General features: G+C 42.7%; 1 long non-coding RNA gene across 1 annotated transcript; it reads right to left on the bottom strand.

Moving 5' to 3' along the window:
- Positions 1 to 11: 11 nt before the first annotated feature.
- LOC310903607 lies at positions 12 to 18,397 on the bottom strand. The gene is made up of 2 exons (XR_014587620.1): positions 15,811 to 18,397; positions 12 to 14,853 (listed from the first exon to the last, which is right to left on the bottom strand). It is a non-coding gene; the product is annotated as an uncharacterized lncRNA (long non-coding RNA).
- Between the last annotated feature and the right edge of the window lie 118 nt (positions 18,398 to 18,515).

Genomic DNA, 18,515 nt, shown 5'->3' with positions numbered 1-18,515 from the left:
TTTCAGTATTTTTGTCTTAAATAGTAAGTACAAAATGTTGCCTAGAAATTGGGAGGAACCAGAAGAATCTGGAATAACTGTTGTGCACATGTACTAGTCAAATTTTACAGTACTGATTTTCATAGATAATGACGGCAAACAGAACACGATAAGGTTATAAAGCTGTCTTCTGTGTGTTGTGAGCATCCCAGGTGTCACTGTAATCTATGTTGCTATTTAATGTTTTTTTATAACCTCTCACTGACTGACTGCCTCAGTGCTTCTCCATGCCCAGTTATGGTATTTTGGTGGCTGAGGAGAGGAAGAAAGAGGTATGTGTTAGATAGGAACTGAAAAACAAAGTTAAAACAAACCAAATAGTCACACAGTTCATAAGTACCTGGGAGGGAAAACCAGGAAAACGTTATAAACTTTGTCTCTTTGAGGGATGGAATAATTTCATAATTAACAGTGGTGAAATAAGTTCTTATGCCATCCTTAATACTTGCAAAACTGGATGGAAATAAAATGGTTCCTGACTTTATTCATTTTTCTGCTGTGCGCTGTTTTATTGTACTTGAAACTTAACTCTGCAGACATTTATTATGCTCACTTAAGAAGTTCTGCCCCTGGAAAAAGAAAAGAGCATGCTTTCCAAAAAACACAGATTTGAAACCTTCTTGTAGTATATTAAAGTTTTTAAAAACAATCTTAGTTATAGTAAAATAAATGTGATAAATTGTGCTCTTAAAGACTTCATTGCCATCAAGTGTGCTAACTATACATTCCAGTTTGCAATAACAAATAATCACAGATAAGCCAGTTTTAGTATTAGACTGTTTCTAGTCATCTCTTGCTTCCATTTCAGTGCCACTTCTGTGGAGAGTAAGGTTTATTTTGAATGAAAATACCAAAAGTGAGTGATCAGCGTGGAAGTAGATGTCTCTGCAGTAGCAGTGCAAGAGGTACCTCTTTATTCACTGTACTGATGGTATTCCAAAGACTGTGTAGTTAGAGCACTTTTCTTCTCAGGGACCAAAATGTGTAATTATTATGTTTTATGTAGTTCTAGAAATGGTTAGTGTAAGCTGATTAGTTGTTTTTATGTGCAGATCAGTACAGTTTGAATAGTCTTTCATAGCAACCGTATGTAGCTCTCCCAAACTCTATTTTCATCTAAGTTTGAGTTGTGTAATAGTTCCGTGGGAATTGACGTGGTTCACAAACACAGCCAGTCTGGTAGATGTGATCGATTAAACTGGAGTATGGTGATTTGCACCCCTGTGGCTGGAGCTTTGTTAATAATTGTAGTACACTAGGGAATGCTTCATGTCATAATTTGACACCTGAGACTTGCGGCTTAGTAATTTTTTGAAAAAATAGGCAAGTATTTTCTTTAAAGCTTTTTTGAAATTGAAAAGCTGTATTGAAAAAGTTGAATAAACAAGTAACTGTGTACATGGTTTTGGCCAATAACTTCAGTTTTTTAGCAGTGAATCTGCCCTTTGCCACAGTCAACACAACTGATAGGTGAGCAATGATCTTAAGTATGCATTTTATGGTAGTTCTGCCAGAGTGAAATAACACAAAACTTTGAAAGGTACTTCATTTCTGTAATGTGTAATCTCAAGTCCTTTAAGGAAATGGTTAAAAAAAATGCATAAGTATCAAACAATGTTTTATAATTTAAGTAGTTTACGTTTTTTCATTCAGACATCTTTTTCAGTGTGCACCACCTTAAGAGGGTTGGATTTTTTCACTGTATGTTTGAGTGTTTACAAGACATCCAGAGAAAAGCCAGAAAGGTTAAAGGCTAGAATCTCTAGCCTTGCTTTCAATCCACAGTGTGCCTTTATTATCCATTTTTCTACCATTAAGCTCAATCCCAATGTTTAGAAGAGAGGACGGAGACGCATACAACCCTGGATTTCTTGAATTTATTTCAGCTGTGACCTTAATATTCAGTATTTCTTCAAAGAGAGGAGGTTTTCAGGGAATCAATCTGAATACATTGTCATAAGCTTTATACAATAAGTGGTACTGGCATCTAGTCTTTGTATTAAACAATCGCTTCCAATCAAAAAAAGGCTTTTCAAGTTGTTTGTGTTGTGTTGTTTGAGAACTTTGTATTGTGTCCTTCCATATCATGAATGCTTTTTTAAAAAAAATTAAATTTTTGCATTACAATTCTATGAACTGTTCTTTATTTCCCAAATGAGATGTTGCATCTAATGCAAAGCTCAAGAGTTTGCTTCCAGCTGTCTGTATCTACGTGCCTAGTAGGCATGTCTGCTTCAGGAAGGTGTGGAAAAAATGGATGCTCTGCTCTTCCATTTTGATAAAAGTTCTCATGTTCTGGGCCAGGAGAGAAGCTCTTGTGTTGGTTAGAACTAAACTTGTGTCTTAATTGTTGTTAGAGAAACTGCAGGTCCCCCAGTTTGATTTTTGGGAGCTCAGTAAATATGGAATGCAGCCCGGACTTGTACTGGGAGAAGTGGGAAGGCAATGATTCTCTTCCCAGCTTGGCTTTTTCCCAAAAAATAATGCTGCATGTAGTAAGCCATGCATATGTTTTAAGTATTGTGTTTTCTGTGAGCTTGAGGATCTCGCATCTCTTGAAATACAAGATGGTACCTGATAGTGGTTGTTTTATTATTTCTTTTTGTGGGAAACCGTGGTTTGGTTCTTCTGTTTTGAAGAAAAGGAGGCAAAAACAAACATGCATGCAAGTCACGTTACATGTTCAATTGCTAGCTTTGTATCTTTCAAAATAAGAACCTTCCTAGCCAGTTTTACAGAACTATCTCTATTTCTTCTTGGAGATGAAATTAAGTTTCAGGCTTCTTCAGATCCACATATTCTGTCTTCATGGGAATTTATTTATTTATTTATATTCTAATGGCTTGGGTTTTTTGCCAGTAGACTTGCATCATCATTGGTATACAGACTTTCCATCTTCAGAATGTGAGTCAAAGTTCTCTCTGTAATCATTTATAAGTAAATCTTTCCCTCTTCCCTTTCCACCCCAATAAATGCTGGGATTATAGAGGGCAATATGGGACCAGCCAAAGTAGAGTCTACTAGTAAGCACCTGATCCCAAATCCTGAAAGCAGAAGGCAGTGCGTGGCATCCTATGGATTGCTTATATCAAAGATTTTATGGAACTCTGGATATTTCTAGAGATTAGTAATTGCCCAAGCTCTTAGTTTATTCAGCCTTACTGAGTGGGCAAGTCCCTCAAATGCCCAAGCATGGCAACTTGTTTCCCAGAGAGTGGTATTGGCTTTACTGTAGTGCTTGAGGCTTTCTGGAACAATGCTGGATGTTTTATGGTGGAATGGTTTCAGACATGGCTGATCAGGAAAGCCAAACTGAACCTTATTTTAATCAATGGATACAAACATGTTTAAGCTAGCATTGAACATACAAGTTGTGTTTTTAGCTTTGATTCATTCTTTTTTGTTTGTTCCCAAGTGTTGAGCTCTGCACTTCTGACACCCTGCACACCCAGTGGGAGATTTGTGTATCTTAGTTGAAATCTAGGATGTTAAAGTGGTCCCATTCACTCGCAGCAGTAAACTAAGGGGCTTCCGGGTCCTCAGATCACTTGCTCTGGGGCTCTGTGTGTGTAGGGTGTTTTGGGGGGTGGGGTGAATAGTTCAGTATGTTTTCCAGCTAGCATCAAAATGGTTCCAATCTGGCTGTTTCTGCCAGCTAAAAGCAGGCGCTGTCACTGCAGCATACTGTTTAGTTCCTAGTGGAGGCTGTTGGCAGTAGCTTGTGCATCTCGGCGAATTTCAATTGAGATGCAGAGACTGCAGCTTACTTGCTGTCACGATGGAATTGGCAGCTAACGTGGACTGGCAACAGAGGAGGGATTGTAGTTGACTGATAGGAAGCATCAAGCAGTAATACTACAGCACTGTGCGCTTGTAGGACATGGCAATGTCGCTGGAATTCCTGTGTCTGGAGAAGGCGCCGTCCTGGCGTTACACAAAGAGTTTGGCCCTGTCCTCTGCTGCCAGGACGCGTAGGTGATGGAGGGGGCAGCAGCAGCCCACTCCAGGGCTGGACTGGCCTCTGAAAGGGCTTAGGCACTAACTCAGTTTAGTGTGTTTAGTAACTGAGCTGTTACAATTCTGTATTGTGGCTTCCTTATGTTCCTCCACTTAAGTGAATATATCTGTTCTTTGTCCAACCTCTAATAACTTTCAATCTATTTTTATTATATTTTGTACCACAGTGTGCTGCTCTTCGCGTAGCAGCAGCTAAAACTTCCTTTGTCTTTTCCGCTCATACTTGCATATCTGACCATTGCAGAACAAATGCTCTTGTCAAAATACTTTGTAAAGCAACTAACAGGATTAGTATTTGAAAAGTGTGCAAGGATGAAAGCTGTCTGTAGTGGAGGTCTGTAGAAATGCCAGTCACTGCAAACTCACTGCGGTCTCAGTAGCAGCAAAACATTAATTATTTTGCTAGTTTTCTGCTGTTTTAACAAGCTGAATTATCTTGCTACAGTCTGACAGGCACCAAAGTCAATAGGAAAATGGGATAAGGATCAAAACCTCCCATTGTGATGGTTGCTTAGGGTGCAGCTTTGCACTTGCTTGCAAAGTAATCATGCTTTGCTGCTGCTCCTTGTAGTACTTTCTTACAACCAAATGATAATGCCTTCTGTGGGTGAGCTATAATGCACACACGTATCTGGCTACAGGGGCTCACATTGAATCTGGATCTAGTATTAAGCGTGTCTAGGAGACGGTAATGTACTGAATATGTTCTTTTATCTTAGTAAGATCTTAAAGTAAGATACTAATGAAGTGGAAAGTATAAGCATAAAAGATACTTAAAACTTATCAAGAATTTATAAATAGCACGTCTTGAAATAATCCTATTGGATGACACATGCTCAATTACCTCAGCCGCAATGGTTGCCTAAAACTTTACGAAAATGAGGGGAAGCCAATCAGACCGATCAAGGTGTGCAACCTGTGATAGTCGGTTGTAAAGCAAGATGCTTCTACTCCTGAATCAGTTCCTTATTCTGGCTGGCAAGAGAGACAGCCTGTTTTTATTCAAAGCAGCCTGTCTTGTTACAGAAAGCACATGAAGTAACTTGATGGCTATGCAGGGATTTACTCTGTAAGGTGCTGAGTTTTTGAGTAACTGCTCATGTGAATGAGCTTGACTCCTACCCGAAGTCAGTGGGAGTTCAGGGTATTCATACTACTTCAAATAACCCTTGTTATTCTCAAAGATGCCTTGATAAAAGGAGCTTGTAAAACAATGATTTGTTTTCTGTCTGTTCTGTGGGGATAAATCGTAACACATGCATGAAAAGGAAATGGGGAACAGTTATCTCTTTTAAAAAATGGTTAGAAACAAGCAACAATGTCAAAGGCAAGGACATATGAATCTTATTTGTTTTAAATCTGTTTTCATGCCAAGTGTGTGTGGTTTTGCTAGCTTGAGAAATAAATCAACTAACTGGTCTTAACTGATAACATTCTTCCCTGCATTGGTTCAGAGGAAACTTTGATATACTTTAGGTACAAACTCAGTTCCAAATTTACTGAGTTTTAGGTATAGCTGTGTATTTTTCTGGATTTAATAATTCTAGTAGTTTATGAAGAAGGAATGGTTTTCTGCTCGTTCACATAGATCTATCAAGAGTATAAGCAAAGCACTGTGTGCCATAGCAAAGGAATCTGAAATTCTCTATCAAGCTTCTAGTTTCTCTAGGTTACAATACAGTTACATTATGTATGTTAAAAATGGAGGCTTTTAAGTTAAGCTCACAAATAAAAATTAATAAGTGGTACTTCAGATATTTTGATGAAAAACTCTGCATGTTTTATGCTGCTCTCACTTAGTTCTTAATATATCAAAGGTGTGTGTTGGAAATGCACAACTGTCAGTGAGAAGCTGGAGCAATGGGCAGATGGGGAAGAAGAAAAAGCACAGGAACTGAGTGTACTCAAGTCAGCAATGAAACAGCAAATAGTGCATGACAAGCTGTCTTTTAAAACTTCAGGCTTAATCAGACAAGATCTCAGTCATTTGCTTCACTTGGAGTATTGCTCTGGTACCTTGCAGACTCAAGAAAATGGAACTAGAGGATAGGACAAGTCAAGGTTCAGGGATCTTCCTTCCCTGGAAAAAGCTGTCGCCTTTTCTTTAAAGGAAAACAAGTTGTGCTGCAGGAGTCTAGTATGTTCAATAAGGCTTTGAGTTCCTTCAAGTTGCAATATCCCTTTTGAATTTTTCAGAATTCTCTATTTAGGGAAAACCTGTGTGCAAGTTGATTTCAACCCTGCCTTTTCTCTGTAACAGCCCACTCTTGAGTGAGTTTTAGTGGTAGTTATAATTGCATAGGACAAAGGAATCCCTTACAGCTTCTAGATGTCAGTGAAAGTCATCTCCCTTGTGTCTAGGTAAACAGTGATCTGGTTTCTGTGCCAAGGGCAGGGAGATGCTAATCACCGTGGCTTCTGAGTCCAGCCGTTGCTTACATTCACGCTTGTGCTGCACAAGAGAAGGAGCTGGGAGGGGCACAGTAGTGCTGATTATTCTGGTGGCTGTGCCAGTTCATGTGAGTTTTGATTGTTTGTAGGTAGAACTGTGACCTAAGTAGCGTTGACTCCGAGTATGGAACATTGAGTAAAAAACAACCAGACTGGGAGGCAAACCCGGTACTTCTCTGGAAGTTGTCCCTGGTACACACTGAAGGAACCGAACTGGCAAAGAATAGTGGGGGTGGGTAGAGGGGAATTCTGTTTGGAGGGGAAAGCTTTGGTTAAAGGGCTGAGTCCCTCCCGATGTGAACATTTCTCAGTTTGCATTCTTAGCATTCATTTAGCTAATGGCTTTATTTTTGCCATCTTCATAAGATTAAACCAGTAGCTTCTTTATTTAACACTGCCCAAGTCCATAGGTCAGTGGGAAGGAAGTAACATTTACTTTAATTCTTTTTCAGCCAAAGTAATATGCTAAAAAATCAGAGAAGGTTAGCATGAGCTGTACATGCTGGTATTGGATTGGATTGCCAGTGAAGCGTGGGATGCGCATCCTGCACAGCTAGTGACCCGATGCATTTGGATATGCTAAGTGATGTCTTTGCCTTTCCCTCCCAAATGCTACATGTGCTGAGAACGTAACCAGCTGAGAGAGAATATACCTTGAGGAACCCTAACAAAAGGATTGCAGTTATTTACAAATATTGCACAAACATATAAGGTATGTGTGTATGACTATTTGTTAAAATTTGAAAATTAAGCTACTAGGTAAGGGTTCGAAAGTCATCGGTTATACCCAGAAAATTAAAACAAGTATTTGCAGAGAATATTTACTTTGTGCCATTGCTTGTTAGCATTTTGTTTTTCATTTGTTTCTTTTTTAAATCCCCTACTTAAATGACAGTTTAATTTTGTTTTTAAATGATATTTAAATGCTGTATGAGGCATTTCATTGTAAAACTTCGGTCCTACCCGTGCTTTATGCAGCCTGAGGCATAGCTTGCTCTTTGTCTCCCTCTGTCGGCACTATCACGTGACTGAATTGGTACAGTAAGATGCTTCCAGGCATGGACGATCTCTTTGAAAAGACAGTTTAAAAATATTTTAGTAAATTCAATGCAAATAATTGAAGCAGATGCAAATTATAATTTAATCTTTCTGAAGTTTGGATGTAAACGCACCCCAGTCTTCAAGTTGCTGCATTATAGAGCAAAGCCATGAAAACTGAGAATGGAACATTTATGGGGCACGGCAGTACCAGTTCGTCTTCACGCTGCCAGTTAACCACTGTGTGCAAAGCAAACACAATACCCAAATAGCACACAAAAAATAATCTTACGTATTTGAGTGGCAAAATGTGCATTTTAGTTTACTTTTTGCTGGCTAGCAGGGTGTCTTCACCCAGTTTGGAGTTAATTAGTGCAAGCAAGTAAACAGTGATATTAAGATGGATGTTAAGCTCTACAAGAAAAGTTGTATAAGTTCTCCAAAAAATGGGAAAAGTGATTTTCCATTGAGAAACAGCTACCTTTAATTCAGGAGGAACTAGATTTTCTCCCTACTTCAAGTCCATGTCAGAATTGTTACTGGTAAGCATGCTCTACTCACCTGTTTCCTTTTGTTGGACAGTCGGTATGCCACTTTGCTGTGTCATTAGTTTGGAGTGTCTTTTCCTTCCCTATACTCTTTCTTTAACTTTTTCCTGAAAATCTGCTGGTTTTTTGGTATGCTTGGAATGGCTTTCCTGAGAAGAGTGTTTTCCTTCATGTCTTCAGAAGTAGTAGGAAAATAGAGTACTTGTTATTTTGAAACTGTGGCTAAGATCTGAGTAACTTCCAAAGAAATCTGTGTTCTGTACTTCTTAATATTTATTATGAATGTGCAGCATAACATACTGTACGTGATTTTTCAAACGTAATTAAGTAGTCCTGTTATGCAGAATGGATGAGGCTGAAAAACCAAGTGCATACATTGCTGATGTCCAGTATTTATGTCTAACTACTTTCTGTTAGTAATAATCTGGAAAAATGTTGCATCTAATAGGTTACTTCAGGTAAGAGATAGAAGAAACAGAAGCGTTCCCTTGCTGTCTTGCTTTTTACAGGAAGTCACAGTTACCTCCTCCTGCTTCATTTCTGTGTTTTGGAAAATGGATTAATCCACCAGTTTCATGTCAGGTCTCTTCCTTAGCTGACTCCTCACCCGCTGATATTCTTCTAAAACTATACCACAGTGTCTGTCTCTGGGGACTGCTTTGTCTAGTCCTCTCATTGAGTGCATTTTTCTCTCATGGTTGCAGCCATTGTACAGCTGAAGGCATCTGTGCACCATTGTTCTGTATTCAAATATATCTGTGCATGCATAATTTATACTATGTAGCAGCTTTTCTGGGCTCATTGTTTCAGCTGGGGGTTTCTGTTCCATCAAAGGGATGTGCAATTACTCATCTGCATGAGGAGGATGACTTTTCTTCTGTGCCAGCTTCAGTGAAATTTTTGGCTAGCTGTTCGCAGAAACATTTTGCTGTAATCGTGTCACCAGGTATCCCCAGACTAGTCACTAGAGGTCAACATTATCATCTCCTAATAGAGCACTAACTCACACACAATCAAAGGACAATGTCTTGTAGCAGTCCATGCTTCTATATGTTAGATGTTCATGACAGGATGTTACTGATTCTGCCACTGCTCGAGGTTAAGAGGAGAGAAGGCGTAAAGACAGGAGATAGTCATTTCTTACAGTGTGGGCTTTTTAAGGATACCAGGAGCAAGGAGGGGTGGGGGAAGCTGAAGGCTGCTCGTTTGAGCCTGAGGTTGCTTTTGGTGAGTGCTTTGGAACAGTGATAAAGCCAATAGGGCAGAGCAGCGAAGAAAACTTTTTCTGAGGCCATTGCTGTGTGTCAGATTTGTGGGGTCTCCTAGCTAATACGTGTAGCCAGGGATTCCTTTCAGCACAATGTAGCATCATAAGAACTCCTGGGGATCCCAAAAATTTTCCAGATGCAGAAGTGTTATCTTTGCATTCCTTCTTTGAGACTTTTTTTTTTACTGTTTCTAGCTTGGAAAAGCATGCAGGCTCTTTCTGAAGTCTCTGACTAACTGCTCCATAGCTGGATGAAGTTAAGAAAATTGAAATGAGGGAGGAAGAGCCCAGAACTGCATCATTTAACAAACAGCGGAAGGAAAGAAGCCTAGCCTACAGATCAGTGTCCCTGAAGATTTCCTCATAGTTAGAGTATTTAAAAGTGACCTCCCTCTTCCAGATTTTCTGCTGTGTTCTCATCTTGCAGGCTTTTTCTTGGCTGGAGGACTTGCAGGATCTTTGTCCCCTACATATCCAGTTGCATATTTTCATGCAACTCAAAGGAAATCGGTTTGAGATTTCTATTCTTTTGTTGCATTTGTTTGAAATCAACTAGTGCATTGAGTATTTATTAAGGGGATGACGCAAATCACATTATTTTAATGCTTTTTTGTTACCTGATTTCCTGTGGAAATGAAATAAATAGTCTTCATCCTAAGAAATCTGCAGAAACTCTTATCTGTTATGAATGCAGTATTCTCTGGTCTGAATCATCTACTCCACATCTAATAAATTCTGGAAGAGGTAGAAGAATGCAACATTTTTAGGGAGAACATGGATCAGAGTTTCAAGTGTGCATCTCTGTGTACAAAAACTGCTTTTGGCTTATAACTTTCCCTGGTAGGTCTAAGAGGAACACTGAAGGTGAGGGAGAAGAAGGGAGGGTTGACCTGCCTACAAAGGCAAAGAATGAGGTTGCCTGAGTGGCCCTGAGTGGAATTTTCAAGGCCTTACCTAGGCAGGGTTTTTGTTGTTGTTCCTTTTATTGTAAAGTTGCTCATAATTTACTGTGTTCCTGTTTTTTCGTAAAAGTGTGGTGTTCCTGACAAATTTATGGAACTTAAGCTGGTATTTCTTACACTGGAAGGAAAAGAACAAAAACAGTACTTTACAAACACTTTTTTTCTTACAGGAGTTGTTTTCCTAATTGCAGTCAAGAGACTTGCCAGGAGAGGGAATGCAAACTGCCCTCCGTCCTAACCAGGGTGCTGTGTCCTGTTTTCTCATTCTTAGCTAATGCGCCTCTGCTGCTTCTGGGCTACAAGCTGTGCCCTGGGCTTTGCCAGGCAGTGCTTCCAGCTCGTCTGGACTAGCTCAGGATCTTTGCATGGTGGTGTCACACAGCAATGAGGAGACTGAAGTCCATGCCAGAGAGATGCTGTGGATGCGATGGCAAAAGCGTAGGTGCTGGTGGGAAATGTTCAGTTCCTGTTTTCTGGTGCATCACCTTTAGTAGACTGACACCTGTGTTTCTTCTGAATGCGAGTCTGGGGAGGGCTGTTTAGCTGTCATATGGTGTTGTTGCAGCTGAAATTCCCTGAATAGTTCGAGCTGGCACAAACTGATGGTACAGCAGAGGGAGGTAGCCCTGCTGCCCTTTTTCCACTCCCTCCTATGTCTGCAAATATTTCTGCAGCTGTGTAGGCTACGTGTGTGTGCATGGGTAAGCTAAATAGGCCTGGGGCGGAAGCCAAAGCACTCGCATCTGCTGTATCCATACTGCAAGTTGTAATGTTGTCCACAGCACAGCTCTGGCCCAGTCAGCATCCTTCCCAACAGCGTGCAAGCATGGCTCTGGTTGGCACAGGCCAGCTGGCAGTTTGATTTTAGCCCCGGTGGTGGCAATAAGGGAGTTTAGCTGTGTGGACACAGGCTGTTCTTTGCAATACATAGATATGAAAAGTAACTGTAGTATCATGTCTCTGTTTGCTGCTTAAACATCAATAAGCTGTCTGTAACTGGTTGCATATCCTTGGACTCATGTAAGTGGGTTTTCATATTCCTGCTTCTCTCTGTGCTGGACCAGAAAGTAACAACAGAAAAACAGGCATCTTTGTATACGGTGAAAAGACCATCAGAAATTGCAGTATGCAAGCACTGTGCAGTAAGCATGAAGTCACCTGGATTTGATACTTGATTTCTTATTAGAAGCTGCAATCTTTACTCACCAGTAGTCAGTTTCAGGACCTGAGCTGTGCTTGATAAAGCTGAGAAGCAAATATTTCCAGGGTTGAAAACATACTAGATTTGCACCTCTGAGACTGACCTTATTTAAAAGTAAGATTTCCTCCGGCATGTTGGAGCAGAGGTTCCCTGAAGGAAGAGAGCAGAAGGCTTTAACTGGGAGGTTTGCATTCATTATATCCAGAGGCCACACTCCTGCTCGTGCTGTGTGGTACTTTGCTTTGACAGTGCTCTGCTTCTCCGCTGCTTCAGAGTAGTTTCTAGTCAGCATGAATCAAGGCAGCAGAATGGATTTCTTCATGAACCTGAATGGATGTCTCCTCTTGCTTTTGCTCCCCCAGATGCACTGTTCTTTCCTTTCAGAACGGCAGAGTTAACCTGTTTATATAGAATTATTGCCTCTGTCCTTGTATCTAATGACCACCAGTTACTCCTTTATTATTGCTGGATGGAAGCATTTACGTAGAGCTCTTAACACTTCCATTAGCAGTGAGTTCAAGCTAAAAATGGATTTGATTTCATAAGATAAAGTCACGGACAGCTAACATCTTATGCTGAGATCAGTTTGTACTGTTTTATTTCATGGTTTGCTTTTGACATAAAGGCTTCCTGTTAGCCTGGTAAAGTATGCTTTCTTCATTCTTCTTCTCACAAACTAAAATAGCCTCGTAGTGCAGAGACCATCGGCGTTACCTTTGTTCCCTGGTTCTGCTTGTATTTTACACAATCTCCGGGAAACAATCCTATTCCTGGAAATCCATCACATTCCACACAGTTGTGTGGCCTCGCTGATGGTGTTCTTCAGCTGCTTAAAATGATTCAGTGGAGCTTCCATTTGCGTTTGGGATTCCTGGAAGGTTTGTCATATGCAGCGCTCTAAAAGTGCCATACAGCAGATGAAGCCAGGCATAGAAAAATGCACGGTTCAGTCTCTTAAATTGTTACTAGCCAATCTAAAGGGGAAGTTGTCTACTGCGTAGTCTGGTGGCTATTAAAGGTCTCTGGTATAAACACATCTGTAGCCTTTTGCTGAACAGTCATCTTACTGTATACAGCCCAGCCAGCAGCTAGCTTGGGTTCATCTCCTTAAGTTTGTGGTACAAGAAGCAATCCTCTCTCTCATCTCAGCTGCACGCAGGCTTGTTTTAGTAAGCATACATGTATGTACCCACATATGTACAGCCTTAACTCTAAATACTTAGGTGGGATAGTTGTTCATACAGATACAGGCTTCTGGCAGTGTAACCTGGACTGTTTGGACAACTCTGCAAATTGCATCCACCAGGAACGCTAACAGCTGTAAGAAGGGAAGAATGAAGCCTTTGGATTGCACGCTTTCAACTGTGTGAATGGCTGGTAGCCAGGGCCCAGAGGACTGAAAAGCACTTCTAGAGGTAAAGAAAGACTTGAACGTGGAGTTGCTGATGTAGCTGAATCAGGTGTAGTCGCAGTGGAAAGCCAACCTTTAACAACCTGGAGAAAGTGAAAATGAAAAAGAAGGTGCGTGCCTTGTGTATGGTAGCTGAATAGTTGGACTGACTGTGTTGTCTACAGGTTGCTGTGATTGATGCCCACTCATGTCGAAAGGCTGTTACAAGTTCCCTAATGCTGCTCACTTTCCTGTGCAGTCACCCTCTTCAGAGACTCTGCCCACTAGGGCTTTTTTTTTTTTTTTTACCAAAGTCCTGAAACAATGGAGTATCCTGTCTTTTGGGTTGGTTCCCTCCTGAAGAAGCGTGAAATAGCCAGAGCTGAAGTTGTGAACTTCAGGTTTTTTTTTTCCTAAGAGTTGGATTCAAATTGATTTGTAGTAAAGTACAAGGCTCAAAACTGTGATTGAAAAACAACACAGGGAATAACACCTCTTTACTGTGTGCGCTGAAATATGGGCAAGTCTGAACATTAATAATTGGAGTGGGGTCAGATGCATTCCACGTAAGCAACTGTCAGTGATGAACAAGCACAAAGCCCGTGACAGGATGTATGCTGGCTTCCTCTGCTGGAAGTAGTGTAGGCCTGGACCTGTGTCATATGCAGGCAGCAAAGCATGCATCTGTTCATCTGGTGCGAGGGCCTCGTCTAATGACACAGGAAAATGTTGGGACCTGTCTTCTGCTGTTACACTACTGGTTTAAAGAATCACTGGCATCGAGCTAGCGTGATGGGGAGGTTTTCATTCTGTTGTGCCTCCTTTGGCAGCAGGATGGCCTGAGAGCTGTGCTTCCACGCTGTGCCAGAACATAATTTTAGTGCCTAGTATCTCAGTGGCATTATAAATCCAAGATGTGATTGCTTTTATCTGACCTGACACTTCTGCATCCCATGCAGAATCCCATGGCTCTTAGAGCTCCTGAGCTCACAGAGAAGCCACCAAAAAACACTTCACATTTTGTTCCTTACTAGCTATGTCTGTATCAGCTAATCACCTTTGCGGGTAACTTGACTAGCTCATCCCCAGTCCACCAAGCCTTCTCCCCTGTCAGGCACCAAATTTCAGGGAATCATTTAGTTGTGTTTTTTCTCAGTGTTGATCTGTTCCAGCGATTAACACAAAGCATTGTTTATTTGAAGTTTAGGCAGCCAAGATTGCTGCTATATTTTAGTACTTTCTAATTCTGAGAGTCTGTTCTAATCCTGACCCTTTCCTGGCTAATAAGCATACCATATGTCTGATTACTCAGGTTCCCATGCAAAATAGGAAATTAAAAATTCCAGATGATCAATAAACATTTCTTTTTGTTTATTTTGAGATGTCTTTTAAAATACCACAGAAGTTCAGGGACCTGTTTCTCAAATGTTTACTTTATCATTGTTAGATGTGTAAGAGGATATTTTCGTTGAGAGCACACTGTTTGTTTTTAATTTTATTTATTGACACAGATTTGCTAGCAGTAAAAGATCTGCAAATAACTGTTGAAAGAGTGGACAAAAAGATGAGCAGTCTGACAGTGGAATTTCGGGGGGGGGGGGCATAGGGAAAAAAATGCAAGCTGAGGTCTAATGACAAGAAAAAAATGGGTTCATCTTTGAAAGATCCAAGCACAAAGCATGATGCAGGGTGTACCATAACTGCCAGTCTGTTACCTCTTTCCGTGGTGTAAACCAGGGGAGTGTGCCACGGAGCCAGTGATTCAGTCCCATAGAGCATCACAACCAGGATACCAGTCAGGGTATGTCACCGTTCTGACAAACAGACACTCCCCTCTAAGCAGAGCCGTTTTGTACTAATTTATATTCTGTGCATTAATTTGGTTACAAGCAGGCTGGCTCTGTGAGCATCGTGGTCTGGCTTCTGTGAGGGGTAGGAGGCTGTTGAGAAAACCAAGTGTAAGAGAAAAGTGATCACCTGAGTTAAGCCATCTGATGCGTGAATGAGGGTAAGAGAAGGTGCCCATAGAGGAAAAGAAAAAAAGCCAGTACGTATGTGAGAGCAACTAGAGCAGTTTAGCAGGGAACGTCAGAGGGGGCAGAGTTAGGGGAAGGCTGTGAGGCAGGACCTCAGGCAGCCAAAGGTGTCTGGGCTGCCCCAGCTACCCCTCGTCCTAAAATCCTCCCCGAGATGTCCTTGCTCCTGCTTGCTTATTCGGTCACACTGGTAGTGCACTGGTAGTATGCACTGGTAGTAGTAAGAACAGCCACTGTTTGGACAGCAGTGTTTAGCAATTATAAAGTGCTTGTTCTGAGCTCTGGTTACTGGGCTCCATCCCTCCTGCCTTGTGTGAGCTACCCCCCCTTACTGCATCACCTCTAAAATTAGATGATAAGATGCTGCATCCTGTGAAGCACGTGGCTCAGAGCTGCAGGAGGTGTACCGAGCGTAGCTGCACGGCTCCCCAGTTAAGAAGTTTGCAGACAGATCACTGAAGAAAACTTAACGATCAGAAGCCTAACAGAGGTAAGGCGCCTTTCAAATCCAGGAGCTCCAGTTCAGCCAAAGGTCAGAAAATGGGAGTTAGTCCTGTTTCTTTTGGCATGTCTCTTGCTCTCTGTTTTCTGAACAATACAAGGTACATGGGGAGTGCTGTCAATACAGCACTCCACAGAGAACTAGTTAGGCCAAATTCTTCCCTGACATAATTGTACTGCTTTCACTGTAATTGTAGCAGTGCTGAATGTGGCTCCTTTTTACTTAGGAACAACAAAAGAGTCCATGAGATTAAAAATCCTCTTGTGTTTTCCTTCTGATTAAAGTAGCTGTTAATATGTTAAAAAAAAATAAATAAATAAAAATGTTGCAGGCTTAAGAAATGGTAGCATACTACTCACCTTGCTCTGAAGCCTTGCTTCTCCTACCTGGATTCAATCCATAGCATCCACGTGATCTATTTTAAAAGTCTGCATTTCCAGGACATTGCTGTTGTTTAAGCATCTGGTGGTGTAAAATCTAAGTCGTGTTTCAAAAACACTGCTGTGGAGGGAGAAGGGTTAAAATGTAAATCTGGAGGAGAGCAAAGTAGAGGAAAAGATAAACTGACAAACTTCAAGTAGCTGAGAAGCACTAGAGCTGTCAGAGCTTGCAGCTTGGACGCGAGTTAAATCACAGAAGTAATTTTTCAGTACTTTGTCTGAAAGCAATTTAGCTTTCTGTGTTAGCAGATTATGCTGTTTTCAACAGTTGTTGGAAAGAGATGACTGATGGAAAGCATTTTCATCGTGGGTCTGTTTCCAAGTATAGTCAAAGCTCTTGCACTCTAGCCCCTGTTCTCCTGCCCCAGTTTCTCTCCTGAGGCTGAGGGGAGATGGGATCTGCCAAGCTCTGAGCGGCACCATCCCCTCGTCCCCAACTTCAGGGCTGCTCTCGGGAGCCAAGAGGCTTGGGGATTTTGAGGGGGAATAGGAAATTTAGGGCTGTATCCCAGCAGATGCTGTGCTGGCACTGCGCATCCCGACCCTGGATCAGGCCAAGGAGTCAGACCGTGTGTAGCTGAGCGGGGTGAGTGCTGATGGTGCCGGCTGTCCCTGCGGCCGGCTGGTCGGCCGTGGGTTTAACTCGGAGCAAACCAGTGCTGCACTGGTTTTGTTGCAGTGTAAATGCTGCAAGGCAGCACACAGTAGCAGCAATAACACTTCCGGAATTTGTAAAATATGAATGATAGAATAGGCCAATTGACAAAAAAGGCAAATGCACGAAGTCGGCAGCAATGGCATTTCTTAGGTGGCCTGTCCCACATTCCTTTGGAGTCAGTGGAAAACAAAGAGGCTATCTGAAATCAAAGCAAGCAAACTTGCAGTCACACACATGGTTGAATCCTGTTTCATTGTGGTAGAAATGATGCTTTCAGTAAAATAAAGACCCCCAAAGGACTTCAGCCTTCAACTGCCTGGATGGCCTTAAAACAATGGGGGAACTTTCCAAATAAATTACACATTTTTTTGCAGGTAGCAAAGGAGTGTGTATAATTTCAGATGTGAATTTTGGGCCTTCTCCCACCAAAAGCTCATGCAGCAGAAGCGCACTAAGCCTCCATCCCACCGGGTGTAATTATCCATGGACTGTCTTTTCTGTTGCAGTATCAGTGACCTTGCCTGTGATTATTCTTCTTCGGGAAGTTTAGCTCAGCGCTCAGAGTACATCAGCAACTCCGAACAAAAATAGCCCAAAAGTCCACAACAGGAAACGTTAACAATGGCAGGCTTACTGGCCACCATGTCACTGTGAAATAAATGAGCAACTGAGAGGGACTTCAGGGAAAAGCAGCAATGTGATTAGGTAACGGGAGGGACTGCCTTATGAGAAAAGACTAAATGAGCTAAGTGATGACGAAAGGGTGAACAGAACAACTGCAGATGGCTGAAAGAAGAAACCATCCAGGACAGGGAGGGATTCTCTTAAGCTGCTGCCAGGAGTTAAGAGTAATGGAAAGAAACCAATAAAAAGAAAATGAATGCAGCAGTCACGGTAACGGTTTCTTTAGCTCAAAAAAAGAAACCCAGGGCATTTGTCCGTACGGAAATCTTGCTCATTTGTTTTAATCTTCTGCCATATCCCCCGGTGCCTGGGGACAAGCATTAAAATTATATAATGGTGAATTACTGCGGAAATCTTTTAGGCTGGCGGCTCCGCAGGACCAGGAGGGAGCTGCGCCAGCTTCAGCCACTTGGTTCTTGAGGTTCCTCAGAAAACACAACCCAACCGGGGGCTTCGGCTGAGGGAAGCGGCCCTGTGCAGCGAAGCACTTAAGCAAACGCTTCGGTCGGACGATGAGCTGAACTTCCACTGCTATAAATCGCATCAGCGGCTCCCGGATGAGGAACCTGCGCCTGCCCTCAGCAGCCCCGAAGCAGATGGCTCAGAAGGACGCGAAGCCAGAATTCCCCGCAGCAGCCCCTGGGTCCACATCCCGATCCAGTTAGCGTTTCTGCAGTAAGACAGCTGTGATGCCTCATGGCGTATTTGTTTCCATTAACTCCCCCCAGGGGGGTTATATATTTGAGTTTCTCCGTGTTTACATATTTGCGTGTCCCTGCGGGGATACACACGCTATCCCTAAGGCTCGGGGCAAGTCATCGGAGGAAAAGCAAGCACCTCCCTCTGATGCTGAGCCTGTCCCGTCCCGGCTCTGCCAGAGCCGTAAATCCTCCTTGGCAGCGCCGGGCAGAAGTCCCTTCCAGCACGCCGCTCCTTTCAGCAGCAGCCTGCAGTCCGCGTTGTGAACCGCCGGGCTGCAAGTTTGTGTTTCCAATTGTCACCCTCTGAGGCGCTTCGCCGCTGTCAGCGCGCTGCCAGCCCGCTCTCCTCACAGCCTTCCCAGGCCGCCCCGCCGGAGGCCGAGGCCGAGGCCTCGCCCAGCTCCCCCCGCCACCACCCGCCCCGCGGCCGGACCCCTCCCGGCCGCCTCACGCCGGGCCCCGGCGCCGCCGCGGGCCGCCCCCCCCCGGGAGGCGCCGGCTGCCGGTGACCGCCGCGGCCTCCCCCCCCCGGCCCCGGGGCGGAGCGCGGCCGGGCCCGAGGGGGCTGCGCTGCCCGGCCC

The sequence above is a fragment of the Anser anser genome (genome assembly GCF_964211835.1).
Source record: "Anser anser genome assembly, chromosome: 8".
Classification (NCBI taxonomy): Eukaryota; Metazoa; Chordata; class Aves; order Anseriformes; family Anatidae; genus Anser; species Anser anser.
This window is presented reverse-complemented; position numbering and strand designations above follow the sequence as displayed.